This window comes from Rhinolophus sinicus, chromosome 17 (genome assembly GCF_057876585.1).
Source record: "Rhinolophus sinicus isolate RSI-liver-muscle chromosome 17, RSI-T2T, whole genome shotgun sequence".
In the NCBI taxonomy this organism is placed as follows: domain Eukaryota; kingdom Metazoa; phylum Chordata; class Mammalia; order Chiroptera; family Rhinolophidae; genus Rhinolophus; species Rhinolophus sinicus.
This window is the reverse complement of record NC_142517.1, coordinates 184,864,412-184,879,319: the sequence shown is the minus strand read 5'-3', so window position 1 is coordinate 184,879,319 and position 14,908 is coordinate 184,864,412. Positions and strand designations below refer to the sequence as shown.

Genomic DNA, 14,908 nt, shown 5'->3' with positions numbered 1-14,908 from the left:
ATGATAATTTGTTCATACCATAAAACCAGTGCAAGAAATGTAGATAGTTTAAATTATGAGATGTTCAATCTTCTTGTACAAACTAGAATATTGTGTAGGCATTAATTTCATACAGTAAAGTCAGGAAGAAGATAATTGTTTTTCAATCCTTTAAACCAATATGATTAACTCATTCTAATTTGTCCATTGATTCATCTATTTATCAGGAATATCTTATGAACATTTTCTATATAATATGTAAACTTTGTATTCATAAATGTAATTATAAAAACTCTTTAAATCCTGTTTCAAAGCCCTTCATCTTGGAACCAAGGCCTTTTCTTCTTTTCCTGTAGGTTTAACCAGAAATACCTCTTAAAAAGCAATTTAAAAAAATCCACAAAACAATTTAATGACTTTTCTTTCTGTTTCAGGAATTCTTCATTAGATATTCCTAGATTGAGCACACAATGACAGAACAATGTTTTCATCAATTAATCTTTAATGTTTCCCTAGGAAGGGAAAAGGAGAAGAGAAATAGAAAGAAAACATGAGAGAGGAAACCAGCTTCAGTCAAACACAAAATTATCATCGTAAGAGACTAATTATTTTTCCTTAATTAAGGAGAAGGGAAAGTTTAGATGCAGGAAAACCTATTTTGACATACATGCACACAAGCGTGGGAGAGAAAGGGAGAGTAGGAAAGGGAGAGGAAGAGAGAGTTAGTTATTATTACAGATGGTTTAAACATTAACTCAGGCCCTTTGACAATTTGATTTGTATGATTAAAAAGCCAGCATTTATTAATACTCGAAGCATGGAAATGAGAGGGCTGTCTCTAATACTAAACAAAGTGATCTTTCTCTTTTACAGCTACAACTTTTGAGGTGTTTTGGAGGGAAGGAGAAAAAGTCAGCAGGAGAGACAGTACAGAGGAAAATGAAGGAATATAGGATGAGAAAATGAAATAGAATAAAGGACATTATCTTTAAATTGTGATTTAAAGGGATCTAAAAGATACAGTTTTAAATTTTTCACAAATTTCTCTTGCCTTTGCCAAGGAGTCTTTTAAGGATGCAATTTCATTATCCCTTGAATATATTTTGGAAGCTTCCTCTTCTTTAAAATGGAGACAACTGTATGTTTGGGATATTGCTCCCTTTTTGCTTCAAAGTGCCTCCCAAAAGGAACAATTTTGTTCATATCAAAAGTTCCCCAAAATAACTATTATAATTCCAAATAATGCTTATATCATTTAGCAAGTTAAGAAGACACATTTTGATAATACTATAAACATATAAGATGCAGGAATCCAGCCCAGAGTAGCTACAGAACTAGACTAAAGATAAACCTATGAATCTAGCAATAGTCAGTCAAATCTGTGTACTCTGTATCTTGGGGACCCCACCCCACCCAAAGAAATCTAGAGTTTCATGGACAAAAGTTTTGGTAAGATTTTTCATAAATGATCTGAGATAGTTTTCCCAAAGGATGCCAGTCCGGAAAGAAACCTTCTAAACATGTAAGATCACACCCATCTTCCTCCCTGTGAACTTCCTCTTACAGATGCACAATGAAGAAATGAGGACAAACGCTCTGTCCGTGATAATGTAGATTTCTACCGAAAATAAAAGTTTTTCAAACCTGATCAATCAATAGATTTTTAAAAAGAGTTTCTTATTCCTAGATACTCTCGAACTAAACTTAGCATTGGGAGTGTTTGATGAAAAAGTAAAAATATGAGAGCTCAAACCCAATCTGAACTTACCTCACCATCTCCATTGGAGAGACCCAGTGCCGGCGGTTTAAAGGGCCTCAGAAAAGCATGCTGTTTCCATGTTGACCAGATTTTGATAGGACCCTCAAGATCATCAGACACTGGTTCCTTTAAAATACCTCCAAAATAACCTGTTGGTAAAGCAAAACTGAGTTTTTTGCTTACTGCAGTAGGGAGAACACTATCTTGAGAGCCTTTGCAGTGACTCACGGGAAGTCAGAGGTGCAATATCAATGAATTTTGGAGATGTGGTTTAAGATGACTTTCAAAGCAGAGGATCCGATTGAGATTAGCACAGCTTTTACATAACAGTTTTTGACTGGACACAGGGATGTGAGAGTTTAGAAGTGATTATTATTATTTCACAGTCCTCTGCCTTCTGACACCAATCTGCTGCTCCCTCCACAACCTGAATTGTTCACCAGCCTCAAACTTCTTTAATATAAAATGTTCTTCCTTTGTTTCAATTGATAGCACTTATACCATTTTACAACTGGTTAATTGTATAATTGACACCACACTGTGAGTTCCCATAGAGACAGGATTAGGTTTTGTTAATCTTTCTTACAGCCAGCAGGTAAATGTCTGGTTCTCCATGAATACTCAGTCACTGTTGATTGCAACTGGCATAAAACACACAAACATGCTGATTAATCTGAATTTCAATTTATGAACATAAACCTCAAATGACCCCTTAATCAAGCAGGCCCGTTAACATTATTATACTTCCCTAGTTTAATTACTCTCCTACTAGCTTTTCTCTTCAATGCCCCAACATATTTTCCCCCATATACCTATCTTCACACTTATCTAGGGGCCTTGCTTCTTATTTCACTGAGAAAACTAAAGAAATCAGAAGAGAATTTCTACAGACTCTCACTTGTGCCCACCTACTAGCCCCCATACCCATGTAGTCTGTTTTGTCATCTATCCATAGATAAGGTATCCATGCTCCTATCTAACTAAAGTCAAACCCTTTGCCTGAGCACTAGATCTCATCCCCTTTCTCCTATTCAAAGACATTTCTTCAGCAATTCTCTCCCCTTAACTTTCCCATCTCTCTTTAGGTTGTTTTCCATTTATTTTCTTTAAGGACACTCTCAAACCTTAAATGTAAATGGTCATTCATTCAAAAATGTTTTCTAAGCATCTACTGTGATATATTAATAAACAAAAAACTACCCTGCCCCTAGGTAGAGACAGATTAACTATAAAGTTTATTGTGAATACAATGGTCAAAGTGATCCTTTTAAAGGGTAAATCATATCATGTTGTCATTCCTCTGCTCAAAACTCAGCAATGGCTTCCCAACCCCACTCAGAGGAAAAGCTAGTCTTCATAATGGATTATAAGACCCTATGTGATCTGACTCCCTATTGCCACTTTGACTTCATTTTCCAGTACTTTCTCACTTGCTCACTCTATTCCAGCCACATTAGCCTTCTTGCTGACCTTCAGGCACAGCAAGAAATTCCTAATCTTGCAGTTCCCTCTTATTGCACTACTCTGCATGGTATCTGCTTGACTAACTTATTCCTTTCAAGAATTTACTAACATATACCTTCACAGTGAGGCCTACTCTGATTGCCCTATATAAAATTGCAACTCTCTCTACACTGAACCCAGTATTTCCCTCTTTCTCTACTCCATTTTTGTTCCATAGCACTTATCAACCTAAGATGTAAGTACATAATATGCATATAATAATTCATAGATGCACAAATAATAAAATATACTTATGTATAAACACATACATTAATGTATTATATTTATTATTTATTATCTCCCTCTACTGGAATATAAGATCCAAAAGGGCAGGAAACATGTCCGTTTTGTTGAATGAAAGAATACCCATCTTTAAGATTTTAGAGTATCCTTATAGAATAGAAATGTAAAAAACCCAAGAGTTTCTAAAAGTAATTATAGATGCAAGAGTCATGGTCTTTATTTAGAAAATTTTATTATGGCAATCAATAAATTACTCTAGCACCACTTTGGTAACCGTAACTATCTTTAGAAATCTGTAAACCTTAATTTTTCACCCAGATTTTACAAAAGCTTTTGGATTCAATGGGTTCCTTTAATAGATCGTTTAAATAAGACATTAATCTAACACATGCTAAGTAAAATGTAAAATTCTTAGCCTGGCCTTCTAGAATTTCTACCATTTAACCAGTTTTCTCTTTCCAATCTTTTCCCAGCTTCTTTCCTTCATTGTATCCTGAAGTTCTCCCCAAAATGAACTTACCCGTATCCCCCAAAGTGCCACATAATCCTTCCTACTTGCTCCTTGAATTCTATACACCTTCCTTTTAATCCCATGTCCACATTCTGTCATGAAAGATTCAACCGAAGGATCCTATCATAAAAAGACCCTTGCTTTTTTGGACTGTGTAGCAGAAGGAATGTGGAATGATACTGGACAGACCTTGGTTCCCAAATGAGTTTTATCACTTAATAGTTGTGTGACAACCTCAGGCAAGTTGTTGAATTTCGGAACTTCAGTTTTCTCATTTGTGGGAGACACCATTAGTGGCCTATACAATATTCAAGGAATTCTGTTTTTCTCTATTACCAAAACACAATTTTTCTTGGGGTGGTAATGTGCTCATATGTTAAAAAGAACTATACTTCCTAGCATTCCTTGTAACTAAGATAGTTATACAATAGTTCTAACCAATGAGATAAAAGTGGAACGTTTCCCCAAAAATAAGATCTACCCGGACCATCAGCTCTAATGCGTCTTTTGGAGCAAAAATTAATATAAGACCCAGTCTTATTTTAATATAATATTAATATAATATTAAAATAAGGTCTATGTAATGTGATATGATATGATATGATATGATATGATATGATATATGATATAATACTGCATTTTATATTAATTTTTGCTCCAACACGCATTAGAGCTGATGGCCTGGCTAGGTCTTATTTTCGGGGAAACACGGAAGTTGTTGATGGGTTTTCTGAGAAAGACCTTTGGCTCACTCACCTAGCACAGGTCTTTCTTTGACCATTCCTTTCTTCCTATCTGAACTCTGATCAATGCTGGAGATAGGACAACCATCATGGATATAAGAGTAACAACTATGTAGATGAAAGCCAAATGTGATGGCTACATGAAAAGATTAATGAGTCTGAGTTCCTGGTGGCAACTTGGAACCACAATACCAGCCCTGTTCAGATTGGCTTTGGACTTGATGTCATTTAAAAAAAACAACTATTTCCTTAAGCCACTACAATCATGTCTCTGTGGCAAGCAGCCAAAGGTGCTCCCTACAGACACACCATATTGAGATTAAGGATAATGCTTACCTTTCAGGATTTTAAATTTCATTATTAATAAAATTAATTATAAAAATTAGCACATATTGAGTGGCAGGATTCTGATTCTAAGATATTAATACGGATTACCTCATTAAATCCTCATCACAATTCAGTGAGGAAGCCACTACTACTATTCCCTCAGATGTAAAAAAAAAATGTGAAGAACTAAGTCTAAGTATTCTGTCCAAAGTTACATAGCTAATAAACAGGAAGTGGATTCAAATCCTAGCTGTCTGATTTCAGGGCACATGCTCTTAACCAACCTACAATAATAAGAAACCATTTACTTTATGCCAGGCAAAATGCCAAGTGGTTTAACTAAACAATATGAAGTACTAAGTTATAATGTCAGTTCTGTTCTTTGGAAGTATGTAATGTCTTCTTCCTCTGAATTCTTGTATAATATTATCTATATTCCTATAATCAAATTTATTATTTTCTATCCTGTATAAAGTTACATACCTCATGTATAGGCACTAAATTCCTTTACGGCAAACTTTTAAGTCATTCATCTTGGTATCCTGCAGTGAGCCTAACTCTGTCAGTGATGATACACAAAGGGCTCAGTCATTATGCTTGGTGTAGCTAAGACAGTAGAGACAGGAAATTATACCATTAAAGGTGGTCCCTATACAATCAGGCATTTCTTGGGAATTACTCTGGGCCACTCTTATACACTAAGTCCCACAATGATATACATTCTGGTCTCACCTAGATTGGTTGTACCCTATTCTATTTCATAATCTATCCTTGCACTTCTCTTACAACCTCTTATTTCATCTTCTGACTCTACTGCTCCTGCAGAAACCTAAATGTGACATTATGTCAAAACTTCCACATCTAGTGATGATGGACTAAAAGTGACTAGATTTACCCTCCTGCCTGAAACAATTATAAAATGGACAAAATATATGAAACAGTAATTCTCAGAACATTAGAGATCATGCAACAGAGTACAGTGATTCCTGAAAGACGTAAAATAAATGAGATAAGGCCTATGTTATCCTGGATTACCACCTGAAGAGGGTTTCCAGGCTATGGCACATGAAAGGGGCACCCAGGCAGAGTCTCTCTGAGTAGAGGGGATGGAACTTGGAATTCAGGAAGGTCAAAGCAGCCAGAGTTTTTAGGATGAAATGCTAGAGAAGAGCGAGCTACACAAATAGAAAACTCCAAAAATCTGCAGGTCACTCTCTAGCCTTCAACAGAGTACAGTAGGTCCTCAAAAAACATCATTTTGTTCAACATCAATTCATTGTAATATTGATGAGATGCCAAAGAAACTTAAGTCTTGTTTATATCAATTAGCCTATGGTAAAACTGTTTTCATTACATGATGTTTCACTTGAAAGTCACAGAACTTATTGGCGACATAAAGTGAGGATTTACTGTACTTACTGATTAGGGCATGAGTGTAAGGAAACTACTTGAGGTTAGGGAAAAAACAACCTGAAAGGATTTGAGGGAATAACCTCCAAGGCTTACAAGGGATCAGAAGAGTGCCTACTCTCACCAGTCAGGTGGAAAAACCCATTAATTCAAAAGCACAGTGTAGAGTAAGAAGAAATGTTTTGCTTTAACAGCGGGGAAAAAATTAACATTACATTAATGGCTGCCTTGTTTTAATTAAGAATGATTGAAGGTTAAGACATTATAGGAGCATACTGTTTTCAAGAAACTTAACTGTACCCTAGAACAAAACTCCAGAATATTTATAGGTATACAAAAATATCCAGCATCCAACATGGTAAAAGTTAAGTCTGACATCTAATCAAAAGTTACCAGGAATTCACAGAATCAGGAAAATATATAAAAATAATGAGTAGAAAAATCAATCAATGGAAATTGCCTCAAAAAATGATAGAATTAGTAGACAAAAACATTAAAATAATTTCATAGTTGTATTCCATATGTTCAAGAAGCTAGAGGGAAGATTCAAGGTGTCAAGTAGACACATGGAAGACAAAAAAATTTCCCAAATTAAACGTCTAAGTATGAAAACTACGATGTCTGTGTTAAAAACACATTGGATTATCAATAACACCAAGTTAACTTGGCATTAACAACAGATTAGACATTACAGAAGAAAAGATCAGTGAATTTGAAGATAGAGCAATATAACTACACATAATGAACAGAAACAGAAAAAAAGATTGAAAAAAATGAAGAGTAAGATATCTTGTATTAGTGAGATATGAGATAACTTCAAAAAACCCAACATATATTAAATTGGAATTCCTGATAGGGAGTTAAGGAGGAAGACAATAAAATTTTTGAGGAAAAAAATGGTCAAAAAATTTCCAAATTTGATTAAAACTCAAACTTATCGACCCAAGAAGCTCAAAAATCCACAAATACGAGAAATATGAAGAAAACCATATCAAGGCATAACATAAGCAAATTGATGAAAACCAGTAATAAACAGGAAATACAGTCATGCACCACTTAGTGAGAGGGAACACATTGTAAGAAATGCACCATTAGGCGATTTGTCATCATAGAGTATATTTACACAAACCTAGATAGCATAGCCAAATACTCTAACTGTATGTGCTATATACTTTTACATGACTGGCAGTGTAGTAGGTTTGTTTACAACAGCATCACTACAAACACATAAGTTATGCATTGTGCTACATTACCACGGCTATATCACTACATGATAGGAATTTTTAAGCTCCATTATGATCTTATGGGACCACCATCATGTATACAGTCTGTTGTTTACAGAAATGTTATGTGGTGCATGACTATATTAAAATCAGCCAGGGATAAAAATACAGATATGCTAAGAAAAAAAGATAAGAATGATAGCAGATTGCTCATTAGAAATAATTCAAGATAAAAAGGTAGTGGAACGACATTTTTAAAATAAAGGAAAAAGCTGTTAACTTGGAATTCTTTATCAAGGGAAAATATCATTCAAAAATGAAGGCAAAATTGTTGTGGAAAATATAAAGGAGGTAGGACCGGCCCTGGCAACTGATTAGACATAAGGAAAGGTGATGCCTGGGTTGTATGGACAGGAGCTAAAAGAAAAAGAAGGAAAAAAGGAAACAAAAATGAAGGCAAAATAAAGACTTTCTCAGATATGATAAACCTGAAAGAATTCATAATCCACAGACACATACTACAAAAAAAGTAAAAGAAAGGTCCATGTAAAGGAATGTATAAAAAACGCAAAAGGAAAAATGACACCAGATAGAAATATGGATCGACACAAAGGAATGAAGAACATTGACAATAACAACTATGTAGGTAAATAATTTTTATTATTTAAATATATGACAACAATAGCACAAAGGTGAGAAAAGGGAAAAATGAAGTATACTATTTTAAGATTCCTATACTGCTTGTGAAATGGTGAAATAGTAATTGAACATAGACTGTGATAGTTAAAGATGTACAGTATAAACACTAAAGCAATTATTAAAATAAGAGCTACAGCTAATAAATCAATAATGGAGGTAAAATTAAATCATAGAAAAGCTCAATTGCACCAAAAGATGGAGGAAAAAAGGAAAAAGGTATAGATGGAACAGAATAAGAAACAAATAGAAAGATGGAAGACTTAAACCCAACCATATCCATAATAACATTAAATGCAACTGAAACCCAACAATATATAAAAACAGGAGAATACATCCTAATGAACAAATATGATTTATTTCAGGAATGCAAGGATACAAGGCTGTTTAACTCTTTGAAATTGAATCAAAGTTTCTCACCATATTGAGAGAAAATGGAAACGTGAAATAATACTTTCAATATATATAAAAAAGCACTTGTCAATATCAAATATCCATTCCTAATAAAAACTGTCAGCAAACTAAGAACAAAAGAAATCTTGCTCAATTAGATAAAACATACATAAAAATTATTGTTAACATCATACTTAATAATAAGACTAAATACTTTTTCCCTAAGATCAGAAACAAGGCAAAGATGTTCACTGTAAACACTTCTAATCAAATTGTACTTTAGGTTCTAGCCAGTGTAATAGTTGAGAAAAAGAAATAAAAGGTATCAGATTGGAAAGAAAGATACAAAATAATATGACTGTCTATAAAGATAATATGATAGAATCTCTCAAGAAGCTATTAGAACTAGTGAGTTTAATACAGTTACAAGATATAAAATCCATAAAAAAAATCAATTGTATTTCTATATACTAAAAAAAATATCATGAGTTGAAATTTTTTAAAAATGCCATTTATAAGTTCTTAGTGATAAATTTGACAAAAGTATGAGACGTGTACAACGAAAAGTATAAAACAATGCAGAGAAAAATTACAGAATCAATATTAAGATTTCTATTACCTTCTAATTGATCAATATATTCTACATAATCACAGGCGATACCCCATCGGGCTTTTTTTAAAGAAATTGACAAGGTGATTCTAAAATTCACATAGAAAAACAAAGGACTTACAATAGTCAAAATACAGTTGAAAAAAAAAAAAGAGTAAGGTTCAAGGATTTATACGACCCGACTTCAAGACTTACTATGAAACTACAATAATCAAGACAGTATAGTATTGACATAAAGATAGCCAAGAGTTTTTCAATCTCAGTACTATTGACATTTTCGGCCAGATAATTCTTTGTTTTGGAGCTGTCTTATGCATGTATGATGTTGAGCAGCATCTCAACCTACCAGAAACCAGCAGTATCTTCTTAGTTGTGACAACTAAAACTGTCTCCAGACTTGGCCAAATGTCCCCTGGATGCAAAATTGCTCCAGTTGAGATTAATGGAAGATAACAGAGTCTAGATATTAGCCCATATATTAAAGGATTTTTCATCAAAGTGCATTAATTCGATTGAATGGAGAGTATAGTCTTTTTAAAAAACAGTGCTGGAACAATTGGCTATCATATGCAAAGAAAAAGTCAATTTATAACTTGTACTATGTATATAAAAATTAAGTCAAATGGATTAGGGACCTTAATGTAAACATAAAGTTATAAAACTTAGAAGAAACCACAGGAGAAAATCTAAACTTGGGTTAGGCAAAGATCTCTTAGGCAAAGATATAACACAAAAGTATCATTCATAAACAACAAAAAAAGATAAATTGGACGTTATCACAATTAGGAACTTCTGCCCTTTGCAAAATTCAGAGGGCGGAATTAACAAGGTGAAAAGATAAGCTACAGATCAGGTGAACATATTTGTAAATCGCATTTCTAAAAATGGACTTGTATCTACAATGTACTTTGTAAACCTCTCTAACAAGAAAACAATTCAATTTAAAAGTGGGTGAAAGATTCAAACAGACACTTTACCAAAGAAAATATACAGGAGGAGATCTAAGATGGTGAAGTAGATAAACACTGTGCCTGCTTCCTTCCATGAACACATTAAAATTACAACTAAATTATAGAACAATCAACCTAGAGAATCATATGAAGTCTAGCTGAACAGAAGTTTTACAACTAAGGACTTAAAAAAGGGGCAGTGCTAAAACTGGTAGGAGGAGTGGAGACACGAAACAGGCTGGCCCCAAAACTCCATGTGGTGGTTTAAAATCAGGAGGAATATCTCAGCAGTGGAGGTTCCCCCCCTAGAGAGTCAGGGACCCGAGCCCCACACCAGGTTCCCCAGCCCAGAGCACTGGTGCCAGGAAGAGGAGCCCACACAGTATCTGGCTGTGAAAGACAGTGGGGATTCCAACCATCCAGGTGGGATGGAAGGTGGCGAGACACCCGGACATCCTCTTAAGGGGTCCACACACAGTCTCATTCATTCACAGGCACTCATCTTAGGCTCCAGCACAGGTACTGTGACTCAGGGCGTCAGAAGCATATGGGGGGAAGACTGAGGTGTGTGGTGAGGGCTGGAGGACAGTCACCATTTTCCCTGTGAGGGGGGACCTTCTGCTGTGCAGGCCGCAGGCAGGCACCATCTTTCCTGTTTTGAGCCCTCCCTGACAGGCCAAATATGAATGAGATTGGTCTGGTGAGCTCCCCTGCTCCAACCTGCTGACTCAGTGGGAACCTGTCCCCTCCCAACTCTCCAAAACCAGAGGCACTTTCTCTGTGAGAAGGCAGCCCCACCCACATTGCACTCTTTCTTGGAAAAACATCTGAGTCCACAGACCCCAGGCAGGTGGCGACTGGCTTTGGAGTGCTCTAAAACTTTTGCTGAGTTGCTCCAGGCTCAGCACTGGCACCAAACCAGAATCTACATTAAACTGGTGACTCTTCCCACTCTAGAGACTTCCTGAGACCCTGCCTCACCCAACTTGTGTACCACATAAGGTTTTATCAGTGGCTGAACCTTAAGAGAGCCGGCAGGTGGCAGCAGGCCTTGGGGTGTCCTGGAATTTTGTGGAGTTATCCCAGGTCCAGTACTGGTGGCAGACATCATCAGTTTGCAGCATGCCCTCTCCCACATGCCTCTAGGTTTAGCACAGGTAGAGACAACCATGGATCACTTTGCAGCTCGTACCAGATAATCCCTGACCAGTCACAGGTAGTTGTTGCCTGGGCCTGCAGCAGAACCCCTCCCAAGAGGCCCCACAATCAACCACTTGGAGGTTGGCTTCAGAGCACAGCAGAAAACTGCCCAATTAGCTCCACAAGTGGCACACCCAAAGGGTGGTCTCAACAGGCACCAGAACCTGCTGGGATGAATCCCACTTAGTGGGGTGAGCCCCCCATACAGCAGGTCATTTGTGAATGACCAAACCGAACAGCCAATCAGCCTGAGGGTCAATTCCACCCACTGACATGCCAATAGCAATCAAGGCTCAACTCTAACATGAGGGCACACACAACCCACACAAGGGACACTTCTGGAGCACTAGAGCAGGTGACCAGGGAAACTGTGCCAGGGCCACACAGGGCTCCTACTACATAAGGCCACCTGTCCAAGACTGGGAGACAGCAGATGTACATAATACATAGAAAGAAACACAGGGAGGCAGCCAAAATGAGAAAACAAAGAAATACATCCCAGAAAAAAACTCCAGAAAAAGAACTAAACCAAATGGAGGCAAGCAACTTACCAGAGTTAAAAACAGTGGTTATAAGGATGCTTAAGGAACTTAGTGAGAACTTCAACAAAGAGATAGCAAGCATAAAAAAAAAGCTCACAGAAACCATAAAAAAAGAAGTCAGAAGTGAAGAATACAATAACTGAAATGAAGAATGCACTAGAAAATAACCAGCAGATTTGATAAAGTAGAGGATCGAATCAGCGATTTTGGAAGACAATGTAGCAGAAAACACCCTATTAGAACAGCAAAAAAGAATCCAAAAAAATCAGGATAGTTTGAAAGACTTCTGGGGCAACATCAAGCATAACAACATTCACATCATAGGGGTACCAGAAGAAGAAGAGAGAAAGCAAGGGATTGGGAACGTATTTGAAGAAATAATGATTGAAAACTTCCCTAACCTGGCAAGGGAAATAGACATACAAGTCCAGGAAGTACAGAGAGTCCCAAACAAGAAGAACCCAAACAGGCCTACACCAAGACACATTATAATTAGAATGGCAAAGGTTAAAGATAAAGAGAGAATCCTAAAAGCAGCAAGAGAAAGGCAACTAGAAGTTATAAGAGAGATTCCATAAGATTATCAGCTGATTTCTCAGGAGAAACTTTGCAGGCCAGAAGGGATTGGCACAAAATATTCAACATGATTAAAAGTCAGGACCTACAACCAAGGGTATTCTACCCAGCATGGCTATCATTTAAAATCAAAGGACAAATAGAAGAGCTTCCCAGACAAGAAAAAGCTAAAGAGTTCATCACCATCAAACCAGTATCACAAGAAATGTTAAAAGGACTTTAGAAGAAAAAAATATCAAAATGATAATCAAATGATAATAGCTACACATGTATGAAAAATTACTTTCAATGTAAATGGATTAAATGCTCCACTCAAAAGACATAAGAGGGCTGAATAGATAAGAAAACAAAACCCTTATATATGGTGCCTACAAGAGCTCACTTCAGATTGAAAGACACACACATATGGCAAGTAAAGGGATGGAAAAAGGTATTTCATGAAAATGGAAATGATAAAAACAAAAAAAACTGGGGTAGCAATACTTAAACCGGACAAAACAGACCCCAGTTCAAAGGCTATAACAAGAGACAAAGAAGGACCCAATAATCCCACTTCAGGGTATTTTCCCAAAGAAACCCAAAAAACTACTTCGAGGTTATCTGTGCATCCATATGTTCATTGCGGAATTGTTTACAATGGCCAAGATGTGGAGGCAGCCTGGCCTGAATGAAAGAATGGATAAAGAGGAGATAGTACATATGTACAATGGAATATTGCTCAGCCATGGAAGGGAATGGGTTCTTGCCATCTGCAGCAGCATGGATGGACCTGGAGGGTATTGTGCTAAGTGCAGTGTCAGACAAGAAAGGAATGTGCAATGTGATTTCACTTTTATGTGGAATCTAAAGAACAAAATAAACAAACAAAACAGAAACTCATAGATACAGAAAACACTTTGATGGTTACCAGATGAGATGGGGGTTGGAGGTGTGGGTGAAAAAAAGGGATTAAAAAGTGCAAATTGTTTGCTACAAAGTAGTTATGGAGACATAGGGTATAGCATTAGGAATATAGTCAATATCATATTATCTATGTATGGTGTCAGATGGGTACCAGCTTTGTTGGGGTAATAGATGGACGAGGCTTGGGGGACAGGGTGAAAAAGGTGAAGAGATTAATAAGAACAAAGTGGTAGTTACAAAATAGTCATGGGGATGTAAAGCAAATCACAGGGAATATAGTCAACAATATGACAATAACTATTTATAATGCCGGGTGGGTACTTGACTAATCGGGTCAATTCTTAAATTATACTAGGAGAAGTGTCTAACCACTCTGCTGAAATTAACATAGAATAATACTGAATGTCAACTGTAACTGAAAATTTAAAAAAGGGGGAAAGGTGAAGGGGAATAAGAAGTCCAAATTCCCAGGTATAGAACAAGTAAGTCATGGGGATGTAATGTACAGCATGGAGAATATAGTCAATAATATTGTGATAGAGTGGTATGGTGTCAGACGGTTGCTGGACTTACCATGGTGATCACTTATTTAAGTATATAAATGTTGAATAACTATGGTGTACCCCTGAAACTAATATAATATTGTATGTTAGCTATATTTTTAATAAGAATCTTTCAAAAATAAAAATAAGATATACTGATGGCAAAAAACACATGAAAAAATGCTCAACAATTTTGGTAATTAGAGAAATGGAAATTAAAACCACAATGAAATACTACTACACACCTATTATAATGCCTAAAATTTAAAAGCTTGTCCATACCAAGTGTTGGCTATGCTATAGAGCACCTGCAATCCTCATACCCTGCTGAGAAGAATATAAAATGGTACAACCACTTTGGAAAATCAGCTGAGAATTTCTTTAAAAGTTGTATGTATACCTACCATATGACCCAACTATTCCGCTCCTAGATATTTACCCAAGAGAAATGACAGCATATGTCTATACAAAAACTTTTACATAAATCTTCATAGCAGCTTTCTTTGTAATAGCCAAGAACTATAAATAACCTTGATGTTCATCAATAGGTGAACAAATAAACAAATTTTGGTATATTCACAAAATGGGATACTACTCAGCAGTAAAAAGGAATGAACTACTTATCCTGTGACATAGATAAATCTCAAATATACTGAGTGACAACTGTCAGATTAAAAAGTTCATACTATATGACTTCATTTTTATAAAACTAGACAAAGAAATTGATCTCTAGTGACAGAAAGCAGATCAGTATATTTGGGAATGGTGGGGTGAGGTAGGAGGGACGAAGAAAGGGAG

The 14,908-nt window shown here is 36.1% G+C and overlaps 1 protein-coding gene across 2 annotated transcripts in view; it reads right to left on the bottom strand.

The window, feature by feature from the left end:
• Positions 1–463: 463 nt before the first annotated feature.
• Positions 464–14,908, bottom strand: part of CARF (calcium responsive transcription factor) — a 62,652-nt gene continuing 48,207 nt past the window's right edge. For both annotated transcript variants that reach the window (XR_016019608.1, XR_016019610.1), the window contains one exon: positions 464–1,887. The gene's annotated coding sequence lies outside the window, so the exon portion shown is untranslated. The remainder of the gene's footprint in view (positions 1,888–14,908) is intronic.